Here is a 13,403-nt window from a genome sequence, read left to right as displayed (position 1 = left end):
AGTAACAGCACTTTATTTCCCTTGTGTTCATGTCACAGTTGGTTTTAAATCCTGTCTGTTACGCAGCCTGGCATTTTTTTAGTGCAATTACCTTTCAGGAAATAGTAGTATAGCTGAGCAATAAGCTATTAGCAATATAGGCATTGGTGTACCTAGAATTAAAGATAAAACTGCAGTGTATATCTGGTTATTTAACTGCTTGTTTTATGACTCGAGATTATTTTAAAAGCACAAGGTGTTCTGAGCTCAGTCTTTGCTCAGTATGCTAGTCTTTTGAGGTTCTTTTGAACTACTGAAGGTTATGTGTGGATTTTCACAAAAGCATACATAAAAATATGTAACCTCAAGACATATGAGCAAATTAATTTAGACAAAATGGGACATTTTATCCCTGGGGTAACTGCATGGCAGCTGGTGGCAGTAAGCCAGACACTGATTTGGACCATCAAACGTTATATTGTTTATGTAGAAGTTATTTCTAGTTGGAGCTGGTTTAGTCCAGTTTGGCCATCTTGAAGCTCATTTGGGAGAGTTGTTGTCTGCAGACTTTGTTGAGGGTCATGGTCTACCGTTCAACTCCAGTAATGTTCAGGATTACAGCATTTGCGTGGGAGATTTTACTAACTGGTTGAGACAGCTCCACTGTTCTTAATGCTTGTGAATATAAAGGGATATAAATATTGGGGAATATATTTTTGCAGAAATAAATAAGCTTTAGGCACAACAGGCACAGCTATAAAGTATTAGCTGTCTTCATAAGGAAAATGTTCCTCATTTTTTACAAGTACTGTTTGTGGCTGTTCCAGCTCCCTTTGAAGTCAGTTTTGCCTTTGATTTAAGTGGGAATTCTATGGGGCATAGACAGTTTTAGTCATCATTTTTTCACATTTCCCCCATTTCATTCTAACAGCTCAGAGCTTTCAACACTGATATCTTTGAGTGAGCCGTGTGACTCTTCTGCATCTCCACATCTCCTAGTGCTGACAGCTGCTCGAAAACAATATTGAGGCTCAGAGGCTTAGATTTATTTGGTACCTCTCTCGAGCAGTATGTGTCTGAAAGTTTTGAGTTTTGGACATCATTTAGATTCACTTCCATATCTTTAGCCCCAGTAGACTGAAGTGATGAAATTCAGAAAAACCAGACATGATTTTAAATTCAGCTATGAGAAGTTGATAGAGCTCTCTGGAAAACATTGATGTTTCTACTGTATCTGAAGAAAATAAATATCACCTAATGTTTGTAAAGAGTTTTGAAGGTGAAATGTGCTATATAAATGATGCATCATCATTATTTATAATAGTAGCACAATATGCCTCAAGAAGTAATTATGGAACTTAATAAGAAATTAATTTTCCATAGATTTTATTTTAAACATCCCATAAAAGTTAATCGAAAATTACAGCCCTGCACTGGTAGTCTCACATAATGGTTCCGTAGACCTAAAGGAAGGACATAATTCTTCCTCTGGAAAGCCTTGGAAGAAAATTTCCCACAGAATCTAACAAGTTTCATTTCCTTTACATACTACACGATTTGATTTGATTTGATTTTTTGTTACGTTGCAAACTGTAAAGTGAGAGGTTGTTTTTCACAGTAATCCATTTTTCACATGCTTTACAAAACTGTAAATAAAAAAAATATTAAAAGCTTCTCATACTATACATAAGAAAGAGTAGCATTAATGGTCACATTTCTAGAGAAAAAGTGAAATGACATTTCATTTTACCTGCGTGCTCTAGCATCTCAAGAGTTGTTACATAGTATTTAAAATACAGGTATGTAGGGTTTGTTAATATCAATTAAACTGTAGAACCCTTGAAACCAATGGAGCTAAGGGCGGTTTTACTTGTAAGCTTTAGTCTTAACATTTCCACTAAGCATAAAACCAAATACATCAGTTTTATTTGTATGCTGGTCTTTTCTATAGTTTCCATTTCCTCTTCCCTCTTTTTTTCTCCATCACTCTGCATTTTTTGATTCCTCGCCTGTATTTTTCCACTTCTGCTTGATAGTATGAAAATGTCTTACTGATAAACTGTAGTATTCCAGCAACATTTTATTACTCCTGGAAGAAATATTCTGAGAAATTAAATAAAATGGGGGAAGTTACTGAAATGAGAAAAGTGAGAGCATCATGCATTAACAAAGTTCTGCCTTCAGAACTTCTGATTTTTGCTGACAGCCCTTGCTTTTTTAACTAAAACAATCCCAAATTACATTTCAAATTCAAAGAGTTTGATGAGTAGAATTAGGAAGAACTACTTTATTATCTTGTATGAAGTTAAGAAGGAGTGTTAAGGGTACTTCTTTAATTTCAGTCCTTTGTGAAAAGTCATCAGCCTTGAGACTGTTGGTGCAGCAAAGAATTTGAGAAGTACAAATCCTTAGAATACTCTGTGGAGAGTTTATCTGCATATTGCTGTTTGGTTTTAGGGATGTGTAGAGGTCTACTGACACGTTCTTTGCCCAGCTTCAAATTAATTGAACTTTGCCCCGACTCACTACCTCCTCTGAGTTGTGATGCTAGCAATCAGCTCCCAGTAGCCTGATATACAAGAAAGGAGACAGCAAAAATAGGCAAAGCAGCTTTCTCTTAGATAAGAATAATCTTTTAGAAATGAAGAGCATACTGTGGAATTTACAGATTAACTAATCCCAGGATTTGTCACTCAGTACAAAGAACCCTGCCTCAAAAATGTGAAGAACAAGACTGTCACACTGCATTTCCAAAAACAGCTTAACAGTAATGGAGTCTGAAAATGAAGGGGCATGGTGGAAGCAGTGATCTTATTGAATTGGGGGAAAGTTTGTGTTATTTTCTCATACAAAACAAGTTGCATTTGCAGTAGAAAAAGACAGTGTGAACCAACTTTCTTACTCTAGTAAGCAAAAAGGATGTCTAGATCTATCTCTGAGTCTTGAATGACACTTGGGACATGAAGGCCAAGTGCAGTGATGGGCTGTGCCTGAACAGCTGGCAGTTATAACCATGTGCCATATGAAGCAGAGGAGCTCTGGATGATTATACACTGAGGAGGACACTGCATGCCAGAAGAGGCTCACTAACAAGAGTTCAGAAAGGGGCCAGACACAGTGCCACAAGGATTTTGAAGATGCTTTGTGACACAGAGCTCTGTGCAGAGCTGCAGCTTGTGGGAAGTGCTCTTGTACTGCCCTTTGCCTCCTCTGCCTTCTGTGGTGAGTCTGCAAGCAGTAAGGAAAAAAGAGCAAGATTCTCCCTGCTGAGTACAGACTCAGAATGAAGTATCTAATGATAGTGTGATATTGTTCTTAAAAAAAGCAATATTAAGCCTAAAAGCAGCACTCTTGAGATGAAGTTGGGATTCTTAATATCCTTATTCTCCAACATGGGGTCTGTTTTCCAGATGAATGTGCTGACCAAGGAGATTAGGCTGCAGAGAGGAGCGGTCATTTAACATTCAAGGGACCTACAATAGCAATTTGCAGAGTGGAAGTATTTGGCTTTCAGCAGCAATGCGTTTTCCTCTATGTCTTCCTTTATTTTATATGTATTTAGCCAAACCATCCAACATTGCTGTGGGACATTCCAACAACAACAACAAAAAAAAAAAAGGTTTCAAATTTTTGTAAAAAATTCTTCTGAAAAAAGTCAATTTTTGACCAATCAAAATTATTACATTCCCTCATCTTTCCTTCCTTCATGTTATAAAGTAAATATATGATAAATAGAACATTTTGTTTATAGCACATTACTGCTATTCCATCAGTCTTATTTCATTTCTCAAGTGCAATTTGCGAATGTCTCTTACATACAAATAATGTAATGAGTGCAAGGCAAAATGTGACTTGTGCCATTGTTTAGAGGGCTTGTTAGTCAAGAATTCTTGTGCCTTTTTCTGAAAAGGCTGCACTACAACAACAATTTTTTCATTTTCAGCAGAGAGAAATTTGTCTCTCCAGAAGCAGCTGGGAAGCCAGATGGAAAGTTTGTGTTTCTTCATCTTATTTATTTTTTTCCTTCTTGCTTTATCTGAAGTTCTCTACCATTAGATTGAGTTTACAGAACTTTTTCTCGGGAAATAGATATAATTAATATACACACATCATGAGATTTGAACATTACCTCTGTAGGAAGTTCTGTGTTACATTGCAGAGTTGCAAGGTCAGCAGTTTGTTGGCTTTTTGGAACAAGTGCATACAGTGAACCCTGCAAGAGCCAGGTGGTCACAAAGAATGCAGGTAGAAAGCAAGGGAGAGCCAAATTCTGGCTCAAGACTTCTGTATCTGAATTGACCTTCAATTGCATTTTCAGAGTGAGCTCCCAGTAAAAGGTAAATGTCCGAGACATTTACGTGCTATAAACTGATTTTTCTCTTAGAAGAATGATGTAGCTGAGGAGATATAGTCAGATTAGTTCCATTTGGTTCCTTAAGCTCCCTAACAGAACAGACGGAATTTCAGCTGTAGAGTATGCTTCCTATCAATCCATTTCTGGAGGGCATATTCCATCTTTGGAACTAACACACCATTCTACATCCACAGACTTCTGGATGTACACCATGACTGCAGGTTTCTTTTTCTTTCTGATGGGACCAGTTAAGTCCTAAGTTTTTCATCCTTCTCCCTTTGATATGCCACTTTTGGACAATTTGGAAAACTAATGTGCATGTATATTTACCCTTCCTGTCAAAGCTAAATATTACTGAAGTCTGCAATACAAAATTGTTTGTTATTTGTAGCTTTGGGTATTTTTGGTTTTGATATTTTTCTGGCTTGAATTTGCTGAATTAGTCTTAAGTTTCAGCATTGTTTGATATCCTTAATTCTTCATGTGAAGGGGGGATATCTCCCATACTTTTGAAGAGATCATATTATAGAGCATCCTTATTTTACACCTTTCCATGATATTCAGCAGGGATTGATCCTTTAGATTGTGTTCACTCTTCTTTGACTGAGTTTTCAAACTTAAAATGAAATTAATGAACTGATTAATTAGTTCATTATAATAACGAATTAATATGTATTGTCTGTCAATTATTGATTATAATCATTTTAATTACCATAATTATACAAATTTACATGAACCTCTGTAAGCAATATTGTCACCTTCTATGGCCTTTTAATTGTTACAATATTAAGCTGTATCTCAACCCTTATACATTATTCAAAGACTTTTTCTTGTTTTTACTAATCTGTTCTTTTCTGACATCATTATGACACTGACACAAAATAGCTGCCTGCACAGATGTGAATTCAGCTGTGCTAATTTTTTGTCTCCCTGAAAAGGCATTTGGGAAATCAGCCTCTCCATTTTGTCAAGCAATTTCTTCTTCCATCTCAACAAAACACCATTGCTGAGTGAATACCATAGCATGCAGTTATAAAGGCATGGTTGTGCCAGGCATGTTGCAAAATGGGTGAGTACTTGCTCTCAGGGCCACCACTGTATGTGGAGAGCTTATGTTTCCATTTATGCAGGACAATGCTGCAGGTGAGATATTTGCAGATATCAACAAGAGCATTTGCTGTTGGGCTGAATGGAATATTGATTTATTTATTTTTTCTCCAAGGGAGGTAGAGATGGCAGGATATTTCTTTACTTTGACTGATTTAAAATAGTACAGTATAGGACTTATAGCATTCAATTTTTCTGTTTCTGAGACAGAGGGTGAAACAGCAGATACTCTTCTGCTAGTCAAGGCAACTTACCAAATCCCATCTGAAAATAAAGGGTTCAATGACATGTTTGAGCAGAACAATATGTCTTGGCTTCTTGACCCTTTTTCAAGAGCCAGATGGTAAATGTACTCTAGCCTGGGTTCTATGTGGAAAACAGGCAAGTTATTTTGCTAAGGAAATAGCAGAAGTGTCAGAATCAATAGAGTTGGAAAGCTCACAGCATGTGCCTCCTCCTGACAGATCTGGGGAAGCTGAGGATAGTGGTGAACTGTAGCAAGGCAGTCGTAGAGAGATGTGATTCTGCTCTGCAAACAGGCAATTTTTTATATGACTTCTCATGATGTATTCTTTTCAGTGCTTACATCATTACAAGGAATTGCACAGAAGCAGACTGCAGTACTATGGATTGTTCACCTTGAAATGTCTATAGATAGTCTCTAGGCTCCTATGTTGAAAAGAGACATTGCTTGTATCTGACCACAGGGACGCACTATAGCCTATAATATAATGTACTGCTTACAAAACTGCTGATCATTTCCATTATTTATTAAGGGGTTATGGTTACATATTTAGAGAGAGATTCAGCTATACCTATCTGAACTTGATGGTTTTTACATGTGGTTTATGACTCCATGCATGTTAGGGGGAAGGTGTCATGGGCAGCCTGGCATATACAAATATCCCTCTTTGTTGTGCAAAAGGAAATGCATGAAAAGAAGAAGAGAGCAAAGCATAGAGGCTGGCACGGCACTTAGTATGGCCAGAGGATGCAACTGAATTGCGAGTTTTCCATGCTTTCCCCAGTGATATAAACATAGAACAGATTTATGTTGCCTCCAATTTGAAATTCAACCAGCTTCTTTAAAACAAATTGCTGACTCCCATAAAGTAGAAGAATAATGGATGGAAACTTTTCTCATGTTTGAAGAGAAATGGGAAAGTACTTAAAAGTGATAAAGCATTGTAGAATGATTTACAGGATTGTTTTGGGGTGGGATTTTAAATCACTTCAGTCCTTATAGGGTAATTAAAATGCTTAGAATGTGGCCTTTTCAAGATAACTGGTATGACTACAAACCTCTATGATTATATTCAGAAATATATTCAAACTCAATTTTTAGCCATGATGAAACATTTTTAAAAGCCTATTTAAATATGGAAGCAAATGACTATATGTACTAGGTACCAGTTTTTTAGCCACGCTAGCCAGGTTTAAAAGTAATACAATTTTGCAAACAGGAGTTTGGAATTCTTTTAAAAAGATTTACCAGCTCATGAAACTAGGCAGAGGGATTCAATTAAGGTTATTGGAAATGAGAGGTAGCTTGGATTAATCTTGGATGCTAGATTAGTTGATGAATGTAGCTCTCTTTGCTGTTCTCAGTGGATATTAATTTCTGGTGCTGTGTTCATTTTTCATAGAGATATACCATGTATCTTAAAGATTTTTCACTACTTGAGCTACTTAAACATTCTTCTTTTTTCTACTTTGTTTTGTGATGTATCCTGCTTTTGATGGTTATTGTTTTGTAAGTCACAAGACAATTTTACCAGACTCAAAAGATAACTTCAGATTCTTTACCTTGGATGATTGTCTTCAGAGCAATTTTTGAAAGCACCTACCAAATAAAGAATACCAAGCCCCAACTCTAAAAGAATATGTGATTCCCTCCCCTCCAAAAGCAATTATTCAAAAAGAAAAATTCAAATAATAAACCACCCAATTACAAAAATACATTCAAGAAAGTTCAGTCACCTCAATGTTAAGAGAATAGTAAGTACAACAACTGAAAACACAGTTAGGTTTAACATTTTGGAATATAAAAATTCCTCAGTAGCCAAGAAACTCATTCCCTGAAACCAAGTCCTTAATGAGTCCAATTTGTTTACCATTTCTCATGGAGTCAAATGCCATTGCGTGCCCTGGACAGTGCAATTCCATTTTCAGACTAAGGTCAAAATCTGTTCTTATTGCTTTCAGTAGTGGTTCTATCCATGCTTTATAGTATTCCCCATTGTTATGGTGAAAACCTATTTCAATATGTAGGCAGCAATAGAAACGCTATTTAGGTGAAAGCTCTTTTATAAAAGCATGAATATCGATTCTTTTAGGAGTCAGACTTGTTTGTAATATAGGAAAAGCCCTTATTCTGAATATGTCTGGTAAATGAATGTTTGAAAAAAGAACTTCTCTATATGTCCAAAGATTTTTTTTCAACAGGGAGTCATAACCTTCATTTAAAACCTCCCCTCATGCGTACTAGTTTTTGTCTCTCTACATCTTTTGTTCTCATTAGAAAAGATGGCTTTTGTTCATGACTTCAGTTAAAAAGTAGTCTATTTCATATATTTTTGAAAACAGTGCTTTGTTGGAAGTCCAATTTCCATATTTTAATCTGTTATTACATCACATAATGAATGATGAGACATATTCTCAACAATGTGGACCTCTGCCATTTTTGAAACAGTGAATCTGGACAATTTTGTTGATTTTAGCAATGGTTTCCAAAGAGAAAGGTTACCTTTTTCATGAAATGTAAATGATAAGCATAGAGGCTTTATCCTGTAACATATTTCAAGAAAATATGTAAGAACATTAGGTTCTTCTGTTTTGCAGACATTTGATCCTTGCCGAATCTATTTAGGCTCTGGAGCAGGATATGGAAAATATATTCCTAAATGAACGAATTCTATCAGAGGAACATAACGCAATGTACTCAATCCCTTGTTCTTCTGTAGTAACTCCTACTACTTTGTGCCCATAGAGGCTGACACCTAACAGTTATGTGGGCAGGGCTGGGAATTAATAAATACCTTAAGTCCAGAAGTTGTCAAGATAACTGCAAGAGACAAAGAGCTGAGGAGATTCAAGTAGCGAGTTTGCTGCTGCCAAACAGACCAGAAATGCTGTATGTTAGGACCAAGTTTACACCACAGACAGATCTATTAGACTAACTGCCAATTTATAGTTATTATTCTGTCCTTGTCACAAGTACTGTCCTTCAACAGATCTTTCTGAATCCGCTCTGTGTTTACTTACGTACAATATTAATTTTGTACTTTGTTATTAATACTTGCAATGCTTGCTAATGACTCGAATGTTTTTTTTAAAGAGATATTTCCAGATGGTGCTCTAAATCTGTGCCCTTTTATGTTCATATTTTCACAGTTAAGCAGAAAGCAAATTTGGCTTTCTGAAACCAGTATGCTCATTTTTCACTATTGTTATATTTCAGACATGCTTAAGCCTACACACGTGTGTATATGCACAGTAATTATAGTAATTTCTAAGTCATGAAGAGGTCATGTCCATTTGTGATGATGTTTCTCATTCTTCTGCCATCTCTCATTTTACTAGAGGGAATCTGCTAACAGTAAGATGAAGATCAGGCTTCTCTTAAAACCCACTGGTACTGTTTGTGTATGATTACATTGGAATATATTAGAAGATGGCCTTCCTTAATATTTCTAAATTTGTTGTTGGTGGCACAGCACAATCAAGTGTGTCAGTATTAGTCAGACTTCATTAACTAACTTCTCAGTGACTGGTTGTACTGAGATATAATAAATAGTAATAAGAATATTCTTCTCTTTCTGTCTTTTGTTCATTTGTATTTTCTGTCTTTACTTCTCCAGCTTTATGTTTACCTATGTCCAAGTAAGGTTTTAAAGCACAAACATGTTGATTTTAGTGGAATATTGATAAAGCATTAGAATAAGTAATGGATTTTATACGATAACCTTCTCTCTGGCTATACAGTGTAGTTGGAATGAACATATTTTTCAGCTGGGACAGAGGTTGTAGCCTTAAAGCTTCTATGCTTCAATAGCTACCAAAGTTCCTGCAATTTTCTAAAATGATCTGTTTCCAGTGGGCATGTGAAGCACTACTTAGCGAGATAGCCCACAGTCTATGAGTTCCATTTCACGCTTCAGTGTTTTACTGTTATGTGCACACTTAAAGTGCAATGAATGCTGCTTGTTACCACTCAGATGGTGATACAGTGTAAAAGTATCTGTTAAAGAAGATTTCATTTAAACTTTGTGCTTTTTGCTAAGACCATTGCACGTGCCAGTTGGTTGCAAGTGATAAGAGAGGTGCTAAGCTTGCATTTACTGTATTTTGCTCTTTTTTTTTTTGCTGATGCTCAAATGAGGTTAGGCAGTAGCTCTGTGGTATTTGGGTTCAGATTCTCTCTGCAACTGGGCCATGGCCACATGTGCAACTCAACTGACACCCACTTTTTATTTCACTTGTTAGATAGAAGAAAAAACCTTTGGTGCAAAAGACAGCTTAAGGACAGTTCTTTGAAATTTGACTGGATTTGTGTTTCTGAACTCAGGTAACCATCCAGAAAAACACTTTGTAATTTTAAATTTGTAAACAGTTTCTCAAACTGTACAGTACATGTCTAGTATATGAAGCCAGTTCTTATTTGCCTTTGAATCCCTTTACTTCTATTGCCATAGTATCAGATATTATGCTTAATTTCCAGCCACAAGTCCTTTTCATAAAGTGAATGTTTCTACTTCGTTTTACTCTGAGAATTGTCCTTACCTAGGCATTTTGCTTAAAACTGGAGAATAAAATGATAAAAAGTGCTATATATTTTTAAGTCCTCTGAAATAGAGACGGTGGTATAAATGGGCATAACTGTATTGATTTCACCACAACTTTGTTTATCTGTACTTGAAGAGATCTCACTACTTTACGAGTAGGGAACTAGACCGGCAGAAATCTATCTTCAAGAAGGCAGTAGCTATTTTACTATTAAAAACATTCCAAAAATCTAGGTGTAGTTACTGTGCCGGTATTATAAAATAAAAGAAATATAGGACATAGAATTAAAGAAACATACATTCTTCAGCCTTGTATCTTTGTCTTGTCTGGCTCTGAAGCAGTGTCAGCTTGACTTGCTCTTTTAGTGAGCAGAAAGAAAAAGAAAACTGTATTTTTCAAGCATGGAGGGGATACAAATGATACTTCTTTAGCAGATGTGTTTAGCACCAAGAACATTTTATTTCTCCTGCTCTATAAATCTGTATTACAACTGCTGTAGTTTGTCTTGGGACTTATTTTGAGTTTTATCTTTTTGGTGGGCTAGAGAGGTTGTGACATGGAGCCTCTGCATCCAGCAGAAGCAAAAGTGGTGATTGAGGCTGGGCATGAAGCAAGTAATGAATGCCACAATTAATGCTAGCAAGCATTGTGCAGAATATTAATATAGCCGTATAGCCCAGCAAGTACTGGGAACCAAGGCCAGGATGTTCCCAGGGTGCAACGTGGAAAGCAGAATATTTTCAAAGCTATGACTTACTAAATACTAATTAGTTTACTAATGGTACACTATTTACTTTCCTAATTATCAATCTCATTTGCTTTTGCTTTACACAAAAAGAAGGATGTGGACTGTGCATGGTTAATTACTGATATTTACCCAGGTTATTGTCAATATGCCATGTTGAATGTTGTAGGTATAATAATTACCTTTTAATGTGTATGCTTTCTCTGTACAAAAATCTGTCTTTAATGTGCAGTTTTGAAGACATCTAAACTCTTTGGTGCATCTAAGAGCACAAAGGAAATGCATGGTCACTATCCAACGTGACACAATAACTTTAACGAGGTCATTTCTTAGATATCTACCATTCTGCATCCATAAATGGAAACTTGCTTCCACCTAATACGGCAACCTTTTATTGTGTTGAAATATTAAACATTACACTGACTAAACCCGTGCCAGAAAAAATAGCACCGGTCATAATAAAGGCAGTAGTTTTAATTCTAGGCAGGTATTCCACAGGATTCTTTAAATATTCATTATGCATATGCCTAAAAGTCAGTACATACTCTTGAAATTTCACTACTAAGCTTTTCAAGGTCCTAATTAAAATAACCATATGCAGTAGCTGATATCTTCTCTTTCTATACTTAATACATTCTTATATTATAACTGCAGTAATCTGGATCGGGCTATAAGAAAGGTGAATGAGTTTTATTTCTGCCTGACAGCATTTTGTAAAACCCACGCTACTGCTGGATGAGAAGCACGTACCAGCACCTGCTTTCTTTTTCTCCTTGGGCATGTTATGTTTTCCTTCAATGATTTGTTTCTTAGTGCTATTAGCTTTTAAGGCCACTTTGGCTTGAAAAAGCATTGCACTTAACATTTAATTGAAAAAGTGCAAAGGAAGGAAGCAAAAATACATTTTGTTCTTTTATCTGTGCGTCCTTTTCATATTATTGATACAGAAGGCGATAGAGATGGCAAAAACATCACATACACGTATGAAGCATTGCGTCCCTGCTAGGCAAATACAGAGCTTTGTAGCATCACAAAGGACCATCGCTGTCCTGACTGCAGTTTTCCTCTGGGATGACTACATTGCAAAATAAACTCAAAGCATTATAAACTTCACAAAGAGCCTTAGAGGCTTGCTCCATGGCAGAGTGAGTCCCCTGTGGCAGCCACAAGAAAGATCTGTGGGATTTGAGGTCCTGCCATGACGTCTGAAGTGAGTAGTAGAGATTCCAGGGGACGACATAGAACAGAAGGTGATGTAATGGCTGATGTGGTCAAAATCTGTATCAGAAAAACAGGCAAACAAACAGTTCTGCCCCAAAATACTCCTTGCTACTCTTAGAGAGATATTTGTTTTTTGATTACTTCAAACTTAATTGTTTCATCCCTATCTTAGACGACCTGTCATCTAGGCAGCTCCCAAGCTATTTGGAGCAGATATAATACTGTGCAGTGTGGTACTCTGTAGTTGTACCTCGCTTGGCTCTGAGCAACCTGCCCCCGGGACTATGCAGTCACAGTGCCAAGTCTGGGCTAATTCGACCCCCATGGAAGTGGCTGTTCTTTTTTGCAGAGCTGCCTCTGCCACAGTGAGTGGTGGCAAATTGTCTGGGTGTCCCTTACCATGGCTCTATTAGATTATAGCCAGAAGCTGTAAGCCTACCTGGAGGCCAACCCCTTTTTCTACTTAATAAACAAATGTTTGTTTTCAGTATTGATTTAGATCTTTGGATACTTCTAGAGATGACCCAGACATGGTTTTTGTGGAGGTGTGTGTTGGTTGTTTGGTTTGTTTGTTTGTTTCTAATATATGTGAATCAAATTGCTGCACTAGGATTTAAAAACCATCGCAAGCCTCTTTAATGTCTGTCTTATGAAACCAGTATTGTTTCTTGTTGAGTTCTTCTCTGCTGGATTTACCCCTCCAACTTATCCAAATCTGACACTGAGAAGAGAGGATAGGAACGGGATTTACAGTAGAATGTCTTCAAGCTGTGGCATACTTCTCCATTGACGGCCATCTGGGTTATTTTATGTGCTGTGCTTCACTGTTATTCAAAAAGCTTGCCACAGCAGCCCCTAGTTTGTCTACTGGTCATGTAATGGTGAGGCTTCTACATCTGGTCATAGGAGACACCTAGTCTTCTGTGATTTATTTTTATGTAGTATGGCAGATCTCACAGTGTCTCCTTAATATTCCAACCATGAGACTTAAGGCAACAGCAAAAAATGATTTTAGGACAATTCTGGAGCAAGCCAAGCTTTAGGAGACTGATCTTACTTCTGCTGCTGAAGGTTGTAAAGTTCTAGCAGGCAGTAGTGTTGGTCCTTGCTGCTGGGAGAGTTACTAATAAAAATCTGGGATTTTACTAAGAGCTGTTCCAGTCTGTTAAAAATCATACATGCTATTTAGGAAACTATATCAAAATTTTGTGC

The sequence above is a fragment of the Gallus gallus genome, chromosome 4, assembly GCF_016699485.2.
Source record: "Gallus gallus isolate bGalGal1 chromosome 4, bGalGal1.mat.broiler.GRCg7b, whole genome shotgun sequence".
Classification (NCBI taxonomy): Eukaryota; Metazoa; Chordata; class Aves; order Galliformes; family Phasianidae; genus Gallus; species Gallus gallus.
The sequence above is the reverse complement of the archived record's forward strand: the minus strand, read 5'-3'. Positions refer to the sequence as shown.